Here is a 14,211-nt window from a genome sequence, read left to right as displayed (position 1 = left end):
TTCACTTTATGTTTCTGTGTGGGAGCAAACTGTTGAAAGCCTTACTTAATGTATACTAAGCTGATCTTCTGTATATTAAGATAATCGAAAATGAATCTTGATGTGAATGGAAGGGGAGAGGGAGTGGGAAAGGGGAGGGTTGTGGGTGGGAGGGACGGTATGGGGGGGAAGCCATTGTAATCCATAAATCGTACTTTGGAAATTTATATTCATTATATAAAAGTTAAAAAAAAATAAAAAATAAATAAAAAATTAAAAAAAAAAAAAAAGAATATTTTGGAAAAAAAAAGTGAGCTCAATGATTTTGAAGACCAAACAAAATCCTACATTTCTACACTGAAATTGTATTTCAGTTTACATGAATGTCCATAAGGCTAAAATGCAATCTCCTGCTAATCAGAGAGATGAAATCAGCCATAGATTGTGCTCAGATACTATGAACATAATATTTGATTGGACACCTTCCTAATTTATAGAACTGATGGCCTAAAACTGATAAAGAAAACTAGGATAGCCTGAAGCCTCTATGGAAAGACTGACATAAATTAGTTTATTGACAATTTACTCAGGTAGTAGTAACAAATTCAAATATAATATGAAAAATAGACAAATGTGTAATTTCAACACACATTGTATTTTGATAATTGTGTTTATCAATGAAAATTTCAGTAGAAGCAGAAATAGGATCACAAAGAGATGTAATGGATATAGATAAATAGTTTTTAAACACCTTTAAAAATACAGAAAATTTGCAGTCTCTTAAGTCATGGAAATGCTAAGCAGTTTAATTATATTTTAAAAATTTTATTAGTATAAAGGGATCTTTCATGTATTTCATAGCTACAAATCTGGTGATAACCATATTTCCCTTCCCCCTCCCTCCATCCATTCACTTCCTTCTTTTTATTCTTTAATTTTTTCAAAGACAAAACTTAATTCCACTCTTTAATCGCAGGTTTAATTCACTACTGACTTTGCTATTCAACAAGTAAAAAGTGAAAGACTAAAGTTCCACAGGAGTATAAAAAGGGATAAAAACAATAATTATGTACTTAATTGTACTTAATTGTACTTAATTATTGTTTTTATCCCTTTTTTATACTCCTGTGGAACTTTAGTCTTCTCTGCCCTCTGCCTCCCACCCTATGGGGGGATGCGGCAGCTGGAGTGCCTGAGACCAGAGGTGACAAGGGGGGAGCACTTCTTCCTGGTTATGAGGAGCATGGCGGCACGGGGGGATTCTGAAAACCCTTGTTGAAGGAGACACTGTGCGAGGCTGACTTACCACTCCACAACAATCGAAAGTCCATTGTTATTTTAACATCATAAAAATGTGTCATGCACAACTCGGTGTGTGTTCATAACGTGATTGTGTTTAGAAATGCAGAGGCCTGGAAAATAAACCAGTGAAGAAATATCCTCCTTAAGAAATATCCTCCTTCCTTGGGGCCGGTGCTGTGGCACAGTTAAAGCCCCAGCCTGCAGTGCTGGTATCCCATATGGGTGCTGGTTCGAGTCCCGGCTGCTCAACTTCTGATCCAGCTCTCTGGATGGCCTGGGAAAACAGAAGAAGATGCCCCAAGTCCTTAGTCCCCTGCATCTGACATGGAACAAGCTCCTGGCTCCTGGCTTCAGATTGGCTCAGCTCTGGCCATTTGGGGAGTGAAGCAACAGAATGGAAGACCTCTTTCTCTGGCTCTCCCTCTCTCTGTAACTCTTTCAGATAAATAAATCTTTAAAAAAAATCCTCCTTCCAACACACAAATAGGTGTTAAACCAAAAGTGGCTTTAGGTTATTCCCCCACACAGCCAGCTCCCCACCACCATTGGCACCCTAAAATCTGGCCTCTGCACCGCCATCACCCTCACCCCTGCCCACACAGAGGCTGCCCCTGTTGATCACTAACTTTCCCCTCAATCCCTCAACATTTATTTCCCTAATGGAAACTTCCAGGATAGGAAGGAGGTGGCTGGGGAGAGGTGGGGGGGTGCTGTGGAGTAGAGGGAGGAAGAAAACTGGCAAGGTGAGGGCAGGGTCTGGGATGAGCATCACAATGTTCATGGCCCAGAGAAGGACCAAGACAAAGATGGGGAGTGTGTGGGAGTGGGTGGGGGAAGCAGCAGCAGTGGGAGGGGTTAAGGCGCCTCCATCCCACATCCTAGTGTCTGGGTTTGCATCCCAGCCCTGGCTCCTGGTTCCAGCTTCCTATTCATCTGCACCCTGGGAGGCAGCAGTGATGGCTCAGGCCACTGGGTTCCTGTTATTCACGTGGCAGACCTGAACTGAGTCCCTTCTCCCAGCTCCTGGTTCAGTCCAACCATGGCTGTTTTGGGCATCAGAGAGTGAACCCTCCCTCTCTGACTGGCACTCAAATAAACAAACAGAAATTTAGACAAACATTACACACACACACACACACATACACACACACACACACACACATAAAGGTAGGGGGAGCCCGAGGTTTTGTGTTCTTCACACAAAACCGGAAAGAAAAAAAAAAGTGTGAGCATGGTTTAAAAAATAATTTTAAGAAATAGGAAGGCATCCAGGTTGGGAGGGAGGCCTGGACCCTGAGGCCTGGCAGGGACCATAGATGTTGCATGGAGCAGTTCTGTGTTGAGGGTGGAATCCCACGCTGGCGCCCCAACACGTGGAACCCCGCAATTGGGGGAGGCCCTCTGATTCCTTCGTGAGTGTCTGTGTCAGGTTGGAGCCTGCAGAGGGAAGGCTGTGAATCAGGCCCTGGCCCTGCCTGTGTGTGCAGCACTGCCCCAGCAGAGGGCACGCAGGCAGCCTGGGCCGCAGAGGGCTCACAGGAGAGAGGCGGGGCCAGAGGGTGGGCTCCTGGTGGCTCAAAGACAGCTTCCTGGGTCCTCATCTAGGGAGCACCCATAGCTAGGACACCACCACCTGGAGCTCCAGACCTGACCCCGGTGGGGATCTGGCCCTTCCCAGGCTGTGAGCCAGCGGTCCCAGGCCAGGTGCCCCATGGCTGTCCTGTCGGGTGTGGCTGCCCCTCCCAGGCTGAGCACCCTCTTCCTCCCTGGGGACCCCCAACTCCTCCTGCTCACAGTCTCCAAGCTCCATAGACCCCAGGCTGCAGGGGTCCCCACTGCGTACCTGACACTTTGGGTCGGAAACATAGACCCCAACCAGGCTGCAGGGCTCCCCTTGCCCTAGAGGCTTCTCTGGGCCACAGCACCGTGGGGCCCCTCCCCCACCAAGGCCTGATTCACAGGGAGGTGACCTCAAGTGCTGAGGGGACCTTTGGGCAGCCCTGGGTTCAGCCTGGTCAGGCCCCGCTGCCTCTCCCCCTTTCTAGCCAGAAGAGGACTGAAGCTTCCAGGGTCTCAGGCAGCCAGCAAGGAAGGAGGGGGGTTCTGCAGCTCCCAGCCCCCTAGCCAGGGCACAGGCAGGACCCCTCCCTGAAACAAGAGTCCATGCCTGGAGCAGGGCCCAGAGACACAACAGTCAGCAAGCCTGTGCCCCACCACTGCCCCCTCGTGGATCCTCTGGTCCCTTAGGAGCCCTCACTCACCAGCTGTTCCCCCTAAAGTTCCCTAGGGGCAGGGTTGGGGGAGGGGCAGGCAGCTGTGGAAGGCAGAGACTTGTTAAAGCTGCCCCAGCCTCTCCACTTGCCTCCCCAGCTGCATTCTGGAATCTGCTCCTGTCCCTGTCCCAGGGCTGTCACGCCCAGGAGTGCACTTGTAAACAGTGACTCCTGCACCCACATCCAGCTTTGTAGCCAGGAGCAGCCCTGGGCTTGTGGGCAGGGGTGCAAAGGCTCCCAGGGCTGCTCCAGCCTGGGAGTAGCCCAGCCACTCAATCCCTGGCCCAGGGCATCCCAGCAGCCCTAAGCATTCCAGCTGTCTCCTCCCCCACATGGAGGGAGGGCAAGGACAATCTCCTTCCTTCCAACAGGCCCTGGGAGACATCATCTGAGAGAGGCTGATCTTGGGGAAGGGGTATGCTGCACACTCCTGCAACTTCCTCTTTGTGGGCACTCCAGGAACCTGGGTTACTGTGATGTGGGTTTTTCCAAACCCGCAAAGACCTGTCTCTGCCCTTCCAGGCTGTGGCTGTCCCCAAAGCCTTCCAGGTTCCATGTCCCTCGTGTCCTCTCCCTGAGCCCTCTAGTTCCCTGTCTGCAGCATGATCCAACTACAAACATAGCAGCTGCTGGGGTGGGGAGAGGGGAAGGGCTCTGATACAATGGGTTTATTTATAGGGCCCTACACTAGGGGCTCTGCAGCCCAGCTGCCCAGCCAGCCCATCTTAGCCCGGCCTAGGGGACTGAGGCCCCAGCATCTAAGTCCAAACTCTGCCATCTGTCATGACTGCTGTGACTTCCAGCCCATTGCTCAGTCCCTTCAGGCTCTGACCAAGGGTAAGGTTGGTCTAGACGGAACCATGGTTCCAGAAGTGTGACCCAAATGATCAGCCTTGGTACTCGCATTCTCTCACCAATGCACAAAGGCCATGTTTTGTGAAAACACAATTAACTGAACTCAGAAGTAAATGTCAGAATCCAGCCACCTTCTGCTAAGTCAGATAGGAGAGATTTTCAAAAACAAAGAGCAGTGGGGCTGGCGCTGTGGAGCAGTGGACTAAAGCCCCAGCCTGCAGTGCCAGCATCCCATGTGGGCACCAGCTCTCCACTGTGAATCCAGTTCCCTGCTAATGTACCAGGGAAAGCAGTAGAAGATGGCCCAAATCCTTGGGTCCCTGCACCCATGCAGGAGACTTGGAGGAAGCTCCTGGCTCCTGGCTCCAGATCAGATTGGCTCAGCTCTAGCTGTTTCAGCCATCTGGGGAGTGAACCAGCAGATGGAAGACCTCTCTCGGCCTATAACTCATTCAAATAACTAAAATAAATCCTAAAAACAACAACAATAAAATGAAGAGTAGTGATGGTCTTCTCACTTTTTCAATTTGTTTTTGGAAAATATGTGTATATATTTATATACAATCTATATTATAGGTATTTATTTGAAAGAAGAAAAACAAAAACACAGAAAGACAAAGATCTCCTACCTACTGGTTCACTCTCCAAATGCCTGCAACAGTCAGGGCTGGGCCAAGCTGAAGTCAGGAGCCAGGACCTCTAGCCAGGTCTCCCACATGGCTGGCAGAGACCCAAGACTGGAATCTGCTGCCTTCCCAGGTGCACATTAGCAGGAAGCTAGAATTGGGAGTGGAGCCAGGGCTCAAACCCAAGCACTCTGATTTGAGACACAGGCATTCCAAATAGCATCTTCACTGCTATGCCAAACACCTATCCGGGAAAATATATACGCTTTTCATAAAATGTGTTGAAGTGTAACGAGCCTTTTGATTGTTACTTTTAAATGAATTTACTAGATTTTAAAACTCTTCAGTTCCAGCATAGCTCCCTAAGTCCAGGAGAGGTAAACAAAGTTAGAAAATTGCTTTTCTAGAACAGGGCTGTCCATGGAACTTTCTGTGATGATGAAGTGTGTGGTCTGTGGCCGATATGGCAGCCAGGAGCTACCTGTGGTTACTGAGCACCTGGAATGTGGCTAAGGGAGGAACTGAGTGCCGAGTTTAGCTCTGGAAAGCCACATACAGCTGTCTTCTCTGTACTGGACTGAACACTGCTTCTCGCTCTCTTCTGTGCCAGAAGAAAGCTTCCCATGCCCACCCCGGTCCCACCTGGCTCCCATGGCTCTCTGTGACAGCAGCTCTCTTGCACCCTTCTCCACTGTCCTCAAACTTCTCAGAGCCCTTTCTCTTCCCCCAGAGGCATATTGTCAGTTGAGGGGAACCCCAGAAGCCTCCTGCCACCATCCCCACCCAACCATGGGCCCTCTCTCTGACTCATCTCCAACGACTGCAGGGGGCTGCCCTTGCCCCAGCCAAGGTCAGATCCCCTGCCCCAGACCTCCCTTCTCCAAAGGGTTCCACTCCGTGAAGGGGTCTCTGCCATTGGCCGTAACTTCTCAGGCATCTCTCACCTTGAAAACAATCATCCCAGGTCCAGCACTGGCATATCGAGTAAAGCTGCCACCTGCAGTGCCAGCACCCTATATGGGTACTGGTCCGAGCCCCAGCAGTTCCACTTCAGATCCAGCTCTCTGCTGTAGCCTGAGAAAGAAATAGAGGATGGCCCAAGTCCTTGGGCCCCTGTACCTACCTGGGAGACCCAGAGGAAGCTCCTGGCTCCTGGCTTCGAATCAGCACAGCTCCAGCCATTGCTGCCAGTTGGATGGAAGACCTCTCTGTCTCTCTGCCTCTCCTTCTCTCTGTGTGTAACTCTTTTTTTAAATTTATTTATTTGACAGATAGAGTTAGACAGTGAGAAAGACAGAGAGAAAAGTCTTCCTTCCATTGGTTCACCCCCCAGATGGCTGCTACGGCTGGAGCCACATGCCTCCTCCTGGTCTCCCATGCAGGTGCAGGGGCCCAGACACTTGGGCCATCCTCCACTGCCTTCCTGGGCAACAGCAGAGAGCAGGACTGGAAGAGGAGCAACTGGTACTAGAACCTGGTGCCCATATGGGATTCCAGTGCCCCAGGTGGAGGATTAACCTAGTGAGCCACGGCACCGGCCCCGTAACTCTGACTTTCAAATAAATAAATCTTTTTAAAAAATCATCCTGTGACATTTCTCCAGATACTGTCTTCTTCTGCCCTCCAAAGACAAACTTCTCTGGATTTTTTAAAACTATTTTTAAATTGATAAATTTATTTGAGAGGCAGAGCTAGGAGACAGGCAGAGACCTTCCTTCCACAGGCTCATTTCCCAAATGCCCCCCAACAATTAATTGGTGCTTGGTTGGGCTGAAGCTGGGAGCCACGAACTCAATCCAGACTCCCACATGGGTGGCAGGAACCCAGTTACTTGGGCTGCCTCTTGGGGTCAGCAAGGCACAGCAAGCGGGAGTGGGCAGCCAGAGGCAGCCCTCTCCTGGGAGCCCCAAGCATCTTTAAGCTTAGGCCAAACAGCAACACACCACCTCTACCCCCACCCCCACTCCAAGCCAAACTTCTCCAATGAAAAAAGCGCAGTAACTACCACAATGGTAAACCCAACCAATAGCTTTCCATCTTCACAGCCTTCTCAGGTGTTAGGTGGCCACTGCATCCTGAATTTTTCAGAAAGCCTTGCAACATCGCAGACAATCCACCCATCTAAAATCTATAGTTCAGGGGTTTTAGTATCAATGGAAATACTCCTACATGCACAATATCACCAGTCAACTGTAGGAGTGAAGTACTCCATGTGGGTCTCCCATGCCAATGCAGGGGCCCAAGCACTCGGGCCCAGCTTCTGCTGCTTTCCCAGGAACACTAGCAGGGAGCTGGATTAGAAGTGGAGCAGCCAGGACTCAAACCAGTGCTCTGATATGAAGCGCTGGTGTTGCAACCGGCGGCTTAACTCACTGTGCCGCAACACCAACCCCTATTGCCTGCTTTTCTGATTCCAGGCACCCCAGTAATTGCAAAGTGGCATTTCACTGTGGGGCTGTTTGTAGCGGTTCAGATGACCCAGCATGTTGAGCAGATGATGGATCATCTATCTCCCTTGGAGGTGTCTACACAAACATCACCCTTCCGTGTACACACACACACACACACACACACATGCACACACACATGCTTGAATGAAGCACAGTAGCATGTTCTTCTCCCTGTTCTACACATCTTTCTTTAGCAGAACCATTTTTAGAAAATGAAGCCACAGACTTTACTTGGCTCTTAGCAGTTTTTCCACTGAGGTTCTGTTCCAAGATCCAATCCAGGATGCCACATTGTACAGTCCCCAGGTCTCCTACCATGAATTCATGACTGTTCCCCAACTCTCTCCTCTACTTCTATCAGCTGACGCTGCCGGAGGGAGCTGGCTGGCATTTTGGAGAATGTCGTCCAGTTTGAGTCTGAGGTTATGGATTCTGGGGAAGGGGGCTAGCATGGAGGTGAAGCAGTGCCCCCCCCAGGGATGTCCATTATGTCAAGACAGTGGATTACCCGTGATCCTTCAGTCGGGAGGTGTCTCCCACGGGGCTGGCCATTGTCAAGTTTGCTGTTTTTCCTTCTGTAACACATATGTTGAGGGGCAATACTTTGAGACCATGCAAGTATCTTGCTTCTCCAATTTCTACCTGCTAATTTTAGGATTGATCCATGGATCTTGCTGGTGGCAATAATTGTCAGTGTGCTAATGATGATTTTCCATTTTCCCCACTCCTTTTACATTTGTAAACTGGAAGTTTTCTGTAAGGAAGAATTGTGCCTCGACCTCCGTTCATTTGATTAGACATTTATATTTGCATGGACTCGCTGGATATGGATTCTGTTCTTTGGGTTATAATCCAATGACATCATCACTTATTTCATAGCTTGAATTCCAGCGTTGGCCACTGAGAATTCATTCAGGTCGGTTCTGTGCACTTCTCACACATCTCCACTGTCACCTGAGTGCATCCTTGCTTTCTTGTCTTTTTTTAAAGATTTATTTTATTTATTTGAAAGACAGAGTTACAGAGAGAGGTAGAGACAGAGAGAGAGAGGTCTTCCATCTGCTGGTTCACTCTCCAAATGGCCACAATGGCCAGAGCTGTGCTGATCGGAAGCCAAGAGCCAGGCGCTTCTTCTGGGTCTTCATGTGGATGCAGGGGCCCAAGGACTTGAGTTATCTTCTGCTGCTTTGCCAGGCACATTAGCAGGGAGATGGACTGGAAGTGGAGTGGCCAGGACTCAAAACTGCACCCATATGGGATGTCCATGCTGTGGCTGGGGCTTTAACCCACTGCACCACAGCACTGACCCTTCATCCTTGCTTTCTGACACCATAAGATGTCCCGTGCTTAGCTTGTGTTTTCCCTGCCATAACTACTCTTCCAAGAAGTGCTATCAGAGCATGCTTCTAAAACTATCGATCTGATTGTGTCCCTCCAACTTTAATCATCCACAATCTCCTACTGTTTGGGAGTAACCAAGAAGTCTCGCTGTGGTCTGGCCCCAAAACAATTCTTTCACAAAAGGTTTCCTGGGCTCAGGCAATGCACACAGACCTCTCTTCTGCAAGTGCCTGTAGGACCCGTGTTTCAAAGCGGAAGGCATGCTGCTCTTCAGTCCTCCTGTTGTGGGGGTGGGAGCTCCATGAAAAACTCCCTGCCTGTATTGTTGGATGTTCTGCACCAGCCAGTGCACCACTCCTGACAAGGAGTCTGAGGCCCAGAGACCCCTGACCCATGCCCCCACTTACCCTGCCCCACCCAGGGATGGGTGATTTGCTTTCATTCAAACCAGAAAAAAACCAGAAAGACAGGACAGCTAAGAGAACACACTGGGCTCACAGGGTCCTCCTAGAGATCCCCCATTCATCCCCATGTGACAAACCATGCTGAGGGACAGGCACGGGGCATCTTCAGATCTGTCCTTGACATTGAGATGGCCTTCTTGAAGCTGTTCACCCACTCCCAAGCCTTGCTGACTGTCCTGTGGTATCTCCTAGTTAGGCAAAGAGGACTAATTTATCCATTCTAAAATGGCTCATATGAGCTTCAACGCTGGGTATCAGTTGGGGGAGCAATTCAGAGAAGGGGCAGCTCTTTTTTTGGATTTCTTGGTGCTTTTAGTCTAGTAAGGGACTAAACAGGCAGGTACAAAAAATCAGTAGTATTTCAGTGCAGGCATCTGAGCTAGTGTTGAGACATTGTTTGGGATGCCCATATCTGCTCCTGGAGTGCCCGAGTTACAGCACCAGCTCCCACTGAGGATTCCAGCTTCTTGTTAATGCAGACTCTGGAAGGCAGCAGTGATGGCTCATGTAAGTGGGTTGGCTGACCCCCATATGGGGGACCTGGATTGAGTTTCTGGCTCCTGGCCCTGGCCCTGGCCCAGTGCCCCCAATGACTGCAGGCCTTTGGAGAATGAACCAGTGGATGAGAGCTCTTTCTCTCTCTCTCTCTCCAAGTTAACCAGTGCATGATAGCCTCCTCTCTCTCTCTCACTCTCTCTCATATTTTTTTTAATTTGGAAAGAGTAAAGAATCAGTAGCATTTCCTACACATCAACAATGAGCTATTAAAAAAGCAATTAAGAAAATTCCATATACAATAGCTACAAAATAATAGCACACTCAGAAATAAATTTAACCCAGGAGGTGAACAATCTCTACATTGAAAACTAAAACACAATGATGAAAGAAATTGGAAAGGACACAAAGAAAGAAAGATATCCCATCTTATGGATTAGAAACTCAATATTGTTAAAACAGTCATGCTATCCAAAGCAATATACAGATTCAATACAATCCGTATCAAAAGTCCCATGACATTTTTCACAGAAATAGAAAAAACAATTCCTAAAATTTATATGGAGGGGGACTGGTGTTGTAACATAGTGCGTTAAGCTACCATCCATGAGGCCAGCATGCCATATGGGTGCTGGTTAGTTTCCTGGCCACCACATTTCCAATTCAGCTCTCTGCTAACACACTTGGGAAAGCAGCAGAAGGTGGCCCAAGTCCTTGGGCTCCTGAACCCATGTGGGAGACCCAGAAGAAGTTCCTGGCTCCTGGCTTTGGCCTGGCCCAGCCCTAATCCTTGGGCCACTTGGGGCCAGATGGAAGCTTGCTTGCACTCTCGCTCTCTCTCTCCCTTCCTCCCATCTTCCCTCTCTGTAATTCTGCCTTTCAAATACATAAATAAATCTATTAAAAGATTCATAAGAACTGTAAGAGACCTCAAATGGCCAAAGTAATTTTGAATAAAAAGAACAAAGTTGGAGGTATCATACTATTTGATTTGAAGTCTCGTACAAAGCTATGGTAATCAGCAGCATGTTGCTGGCATAAAAGCAGATACCAAATGATAAAGAGTACAGAACACACATCTACATTCAACTGATTTTGAACAGAAATGTCGAGAATACAAAATGGAGAAAGAATAGTCTCTTCTACAAACAGTACTGGAGATGGGGGCATTTGGTGTAGAAGTTAAGACACCACCTGGTATGCCCTTATGTCATGCAAGAGAGTGCCTGGATTTGAGTGCTGGTTCAGCTCCTTATTCCCGCTTCCTGCTAACTATCATCCTGGGAGGCAGCAAGTGAGGGCTAAGTCCCTGCTACCCACAAGGAAGACCCTGACTGAGTTCCTGGCTCCTGGCTTTGGCCTGGCCCAGCCCTGGCTATTGTGGACATATGGGGAGTGAACCAGCAAATGGATGACTTCTCTATGTCTCTGTCTCTCTGTCTTTCAAATAAATAAAAATAAAGTGTTGGTAAAACTGGATACCCATAAGCAAAAGAATGGAATTAGACCTTTATCTCACACTGTACAAAAAAAAATGAACTCATAATGGGTTAAAGACTTAAGCATAAGACTTGATACTATAAAACTACTAGAAGAAAATATAAGAGAAATATTCCACGATACTGGTCTTAATGATTTTTTGTGGGCATGACCCCAAAACACAGACACTAATCAAAAATAGACCAATGAGATTATATCAAACCAAACAGTTTTTCACAACAAAGGAAACAATCAACAAAGTGAAGAGACAACCTGTGGAATGGGAGAAAATATTTGCAAGCCAAACATCTGACAAACAGTTAACAGCCAACATTATATAAGGAATTCAACTCAATAACAAGAAATCCAACGACCCAGTTTAAAAAATTGGGCAAAGAACCTGACCTGGACATTTCTCAAAAGCAACAAATAGGGCTGGAATTGTGGTAAAGCTGCTGCTTGGGAGGCAGACAACCCATATGGATGCTGGTTCAAGTCCCAGCTGCTCCACTTCCAATCCAGCTCTCTGCTAATGTACATGGAAAAGCAGCTGACAATGGCCCAAGTACTTTTGCCCTTGCACCCACATGGGAGAACTGGGAAGTTCCTGGCTCCTGGCTTTAGCCTGGTACAGCCCTGGCCATTGCAGCCATCTGGGGAGTGAAACCAGTGGATGGAAGATTCTCTCTCTCTCTCTCCCTCTCTCTCTCTCTCTCTCTCTCTCTCTCTACCAGTCTCTCTGTAACTCTGCCTTTCAAATAAATAAAAATAAATTTAAAAAAAGATAAAAACACAACAAACAGCCAACAGCTACAAGAAAAAAAAATAAAGCTCAACATCCCTAATCACTAGAGAAATCAATTAAAACCACAATGAGACATCACCTCCCACCTGTTTGAAGAGCTATTATCAAAAAGACAAAAGATAATTGTTGGCAAGAATGTGGAGAAAAGGGAATGCTTGCACATGGTTATTGGGAATGTAAATTAAAGCAGCCATTATGGAAAAAATTATGGAGGCTCCTCAGAACATATGACCCAGCAATCCCATTACTGGGTATACATCCAAAGGAATTGAAATCAGTATGTCAAAGAGATATCTACAGTCTGATGTTCATTGCAGCTTCACTCACACTATGAACCAACCTAAGTGCCTCCTGACAAATGATAGAGAAAGAAAGTGTGGTATATATGTCTCAAAGAATACTAGTCAGCTTTAAAAAAAGAAGGCAATCTTGTCCTTTGTGACAGCATAGATAAAAAGAAAATAAGGCAGACACAGAAAGACAAATACTGGCTATATGATCTCACTTACATGTCTACGAAAGCCCAATTCAGCCACAGAAGAGAACAGACTGATGGTCAGTTGCAGTCTGGCAGTCAGATGGGGGAGACATTGGTCAAAGGCCACAAACTTTCAACTGGAGATAAGTTTAAGAGATGAACCACACAGCATGGTGAGCAGAGTGAATATGGAAGACACTTGAAAATTGCCAACAAACGAATTTTCCCCATTCTCACCACAAAAAAGTATATGAGAGAATAGATGTTACTATATGAATTAGCCTGATTTAGCTATTGTGTAATACACACATGTGTATATATATATATATATATATATATATATATATATCAAAATATCATGTTGTATGCTATAAATATACACAATGCTAGTCAATTTAAGAAAAAAAAGGACATGTAAGTAAAGAGTTGTACTGTGAGGGAAGTTCCACAAATGCAGGTGTTGGGAGGATTTTTAAAATCAGGAGGGAAACACAGAGCCCTTAAAGATAGACAGGGTTTAGATCTTTGTGAGAGAAAGCAGAAGGAGCCTCTCCAGGCAGAAAGAAAGGCAGACACAGAGAAAGGAGGCAGAAACCATGGGTAGACACAAAAACAGTGACTCAGGGCAGCAGGATCTGAGGGCATTTCAAGGTGAGTGCTTCCTGCTCTGTGGCTCAAGCCAGTATTCCTCTCCTATCCTCTGGTGGACTCAAAGCTCTCACAACTTCACCATGTTCTGGGTGTAACCAGGGCTAGCTGCCGGGTGCCACAGTAGAGTCTTGGCAGAGGGGGACAGCAGAGGCGACAGCAGAGCTGACAGCTGGAGCTTCAGCCACCTGCGCTCAGATCTGAGAACCAGAAAGGGCTTATGGCCTGTCGGGCTGCACCTGCAGACTCAGATTTGGGCAAATATCTTCCTAGTCCCTCACGCCTGCTCCCAGTACCCATTCCTCCAAGCTTTACTCCCACCAGGTTGCAGAGCACAGCAGAGCCACCGGGGAGGAGCTCCTGGCTTTGATGCTGCCTTTCCACACAAGGCCTGCAAACTTCCCAGGAAGGCAGTGGGGGAGGAGAGAGAAAGGAACAGTGAAGCCAAGAGCCTTAGCTTTCTTCTCTCTCCTGAGGGACAGGAAGAGAGGTGCAGTCTACAGAGGAAATGAGAAGCAAACACTCCCCACCCCAACTTCCCCTCAGTGGAGTGGAGAGCAAACTCCAGCTTCAAGAGGCTGTATGGTGGGGATGAGGGCGGAGGCATTAGTGGAGGCATTATCATCTGGTCCTCTTGTTTTGGATGCAATAAAACTCAAGGCCCCCAGCACATCCCTGCCTCTTTCTAACTCTGACTTTAAAATTAAATAAATCTTAAAAACAAACAAAAGAAATCAGGCTGAGAAACAGCAGTGTTCCAGGTCATGTGGCGCTGTCTGTGCCATTGACTCCAGCCCCCAGCCCAGGTGCGCGTGTCCTTTCCCTTCCTGTCACGCCTGCAGTATAATAACTGTATAATTACTTGATTAATGGGGACCTTTGGGTCACCATTATATCCTTAGACTGGCACACAGGAGACTCTTTTTTTTAAAGATTTGTTTTATTTACTTGAAAGAGTTACACAGAGAAAGAAGGAGAGGCAGAGAGAGAGAGAGAGGTCTTCCATCCGCTGGTTC

At 47.5% G+C, this 14,211-nt stretch overlaps 1 long non-coding RNA gene and 1 other non-coding gene across 2 annotated transcripts in view; one reads left to right on the top strand and one right to left on the bottom strand.

Annotated features, from left to right (window-relative positions):
- The window catches only part of LOC100347036 (uncharacterized), an 876,288-nt gene that overhangs the window by 750,167 nt on the left and 111,910 nt on the right, over positions 1–14,211 (top strand). The window lies entirely within an intron of this gene.
- LOC149121321 (uncharacterized) overlaps positions 1–14,211 on the bottom strand; it is a 61,594-nt gene that overhangs the window by 8,030 nt on the left and 39,353 nt on the right. Inside the window, exon 2 of the long non-coding RNA XR_016223728.1 lies at positions 1,286–1,555. This is a non-coding gene — a long non-coding RNA (uncharacterized LOC149121321). The remainder of the gene's footprint in view (positions 1–1,285; positions 1,556–14,211) is intronic.

The sequence above is a fragment of the Oryctolagus cuniculus genome, chromosome 17, assembly GCF_051225735.1.
Source record: "Oryctolagus cuniculus isolate XC-2025 breed Fujian yellow rabbit chromosome 17, ASM5122573v1, whole genome shotgun sequence".
NCBI lineage: Eukaryota > Metazoa > Chordata > Mammalia > Lagomorpha > Leporidae > Oryctolagus > Oryctolagus cuniculus.
This window is presented reverse-complemented; position numbering and strand designations above follow the sequence as displayed.